Source organism: Dendrobium catenatum, unplaced genomic scaffold (genome assembly GCF_001605985.2).
Source record: "Dendrobium catenatum unplaced genomic scaffold, ASM160598v2 fragScaff_scaffold_498, whole genome shotgun sequence".
Lineage (NCBI taxonomy): Eukaryota > Viridiplantae > Streptophyta > Magnoliopsida > Asparagales > Orchidaceae > Dendrobium > Dendrobium catenatum.
Genome location: NW_021318960.1, coordinates 317,797 through 321,385, shown reverse-complemented (window position 1 = coordinate 321,385; position 3,589 = coordinate 317,797).

Genomic DNA, 3,589 nt, shown 5'->3' with positions numbered 1-3,589 from the left:
ATATAGCGTTCGGAAGGCTGTTTAATATTAAAGAAAATAGTTTATGAAAATTAAGTTCAATTGATAAAAAACATAATAAAACCGTAATTTTAAGTCTCATATATACTAACAATGATGCCGATAAAATCCAAATACAAAGTTATTGCAAACTTAACATTGAATGTCAGAAATGAGAGCTTTAAAATTGTATAGATATACATAATATGAACCATATTATTTAATAAGTTTTGATTGAGAGGCTTTTTAAGGAACCCAAAAAAACTTTTTTTGTTACACTTATCTTTGAGATATAAAAAGATTATTTATGTGAAAAAAAAAATGAAAAAAAAATTTAAAAATAAAAAAAAATATTATATATATAAAATAAAAACTATGACTATATGAAAAAGCGAAGAAAAAATAAAATATTGTAAAATAATAGTAATGAATGATTTAAAATATTGTTAAAAAAAATTCCAATAATTAATAATTGATAAGCTCTAAATATTTAATAGAATACAAAAATAGCAATTTATACAAACAATACCTAATAATAAATCATATAATAATTAAATTATTTACATTACATAAGATTACATAATATAAAATTTAAATAAATATAGAAATAATTAATAAAATATTAGAATTTTCAAAATAAATAAGAAATTAAATTCAGCTTAAAATGATTAAAAGATATATATTAGTTATAATCTCTCATTAGATATGTATAAATTTCAAAATAGTAAATTTCAACTCTTAAAAAAAAAAATAATAAAACAAAATAATATATAATATGTACTATGTAGTTATCTCTCTAAATTTATGAAACCAAAAAAATAAATATTAGATATTTATTTTACTTTAACTCTCTTAAGTAGCCACTTTATTTTAATAATATATTAAATATTTTTATTATAGTTTAATAATACAAAACCATTTATAACATTAAAATAATATATTATAAAATAGATCGAAAATAGTAATAAAAGCCAGGAATCACAAATGGAAACAATTGATATAAAAAAAAAAAAAAAATTATTAGCAATAAATTAGCAAAAAAATAATATGATGAGTTTTATAACAAAAAGGGCCAAAGGAAACTCCTAGAAAATATCTTCCCATAAAATAAGAAATAATATTATAATGCTCTAACAACCGACTAGTATAATTAACCACCAAATTTTGTTTAATGGCTCATTAAGGGAAAACAATATAACAAAGCAGTGAAATCAGAACTAAAATTATTATTTACTTAAAAAATACTCAATGAATAGTACCTGAAACAAGCAAGTAGAAGAAACAATCACACCAAAAAACAATAACAAGGTTGCCAAAACAACAGCACCATATACTTTGTTTTGATGCGTGAGAAATGAGAAAGAAGCGAAAAAAAAAAATTAACAATAAGGCATACACCCAAGGTACTCACATCTATGTCCCTTGTGTAGAACTCAATAATTACACCCTAAACCAAACAATAAAAAATCCGAAATAAATTAAAAAAAAAACAATTAAAGTTTCTTTTAACAAAAATATTAAAAACCCACTGGACAATAAGAATTAATCAAAAAAAATAATGAAATGTTCAAACGATAAGTGCAACAGATAAAACTAATAATAAAAAATAAAATAATAAAAAATTAATGAAGACATAAACAACAAGCGAAATTTTATCCATATAAGCAGTTTAAACTCCAAAGGAACAAAAGAACCATTTAGAGATAAACGAAAAACCAAACAAATTAAGGACTCTTATACCAAAAATAAACCATAAAGAAATATGGGCTAAAAAGAAATAAATATGATAATATAAATTTAAATAATATGCAAATATAAAAAGCAATAAATAGGTTTATAATCTACCCAACCAACGGTCTCGCCACCTTCCCACAATAGAGACTTCTTACACTAACAATAATGAAGAAGGTCAAAACCAATAATACAAATATTATACAATAAAGATAAAAATAAGATAAAAATAATAGTAAAAAAAATAGGGGTATAAATTCAATTAAATTAAAAATCGGTAAACAAAAAACAAAAAAGAGAATACCAAATAATATTCAAGGAAATTAAAAAAAAATAAAGGAAAAAAATTATAAGCCCATAATAAGCAATCTCCCTAAAAATAAATAAATAAAAAAATAATAACTAAAATTAGCCACCACTAACATTAATTCCATTAAGAAATCATAAAAGAAATATATCTCTGATAAAAAAACATATCCAAAAAAACTAGATCAAGTAAAATAAAATCGGACTCACCACTTAAGCGACTAAATACCAAAATTATTGAACAATACGAGCATCTTTTACAAAATATTCTCCAAAAAAAATCAAAACCGAATAATGTCCCTACCACTAAATGAATACACTAAACTTGATAGAAAACCATGAAGAATATCATATAAAAACATTAATAGAGGGTACAAATCCACAAAGATTTATAATTAAAACTTTAAAATCACTTAATACAATACTATAAAATGTAATACAATTGAGAAGAAACGAAAGATTAAGATTACTAAATAATATAAAATCAATAATATAAATTTAAAATAATATTAATAAAAAAATTAAAAAAGTAACACAATATTTCAAAAAAAAAATATAAATAAATAAAATCTATTAAAATAAAAAAAATAAAAAAGTACATTTCTTTATATTCATCTAAAACGTGAGTCAGTTTATGAAAACTATATACATTCACCCAACCACGCGGGCACCCAAATATAAATCCCAGAAGGTAAGAATAGCAGAACATCAAAAAATAAAAAAATAAATATCAGTAAGTCAAAAAAAAATTCATAAAGGCAATCCAAAACAAACTATTATAAACAATTGATAATAAGAAATATTCAAACTTCCCAATAAGTCTCATCAAAATATAATAAGGAAAGGCAAAATGACACTCATTACTAAACGACAAAAAAAGGGAAACACCAATAAGCCACCCTATCAAAATAAAACAAAATATAGATGAACTCACTAGCTTATGAACACACATACAAATCTATAGCACTCTAAAAACAAAGGTAATAATATAAAAAAAAATACTTATGATAAAAGGGGGATCATAATAAAATATAAATAAAAATAAGTAAAACGGATGCACCAAACGTAAAATATAAAATAAAATAATAATATATAAATTATAATAAAAATAAAAGGCCAAAAAAAAAAAAATATGACAATAGTGAAAAATCTAAAAATATAGGTCCATTATTTAAAAACCTTGTAAATATAAAGTGATGACAATAAAAAATTAAGGTTTGTAATTGAAATTTTATATAATTTATTTAATATATTTATTTATTAATAAAATTTATATTTAAATCTAAAATAATATCTAGTATATATAATAGAGTCAGTAAAAAAATCTTTAAGTAAAAAAAATTACAATGAGGTAAAGACAAAACATATAATACAACATCAATCTAAATAACACATTATTTAATCATCTTACCACATAAAACGAAAAAATAATATTTCTCATATCTATTATCACATACAAAAACCCACCAATTATTTCAACAGCTATAAAATTAAAGGTTAAAAATTGGGGAACTAGTCCAACAAAAATAATATACATACTATGACCAACTGAAAC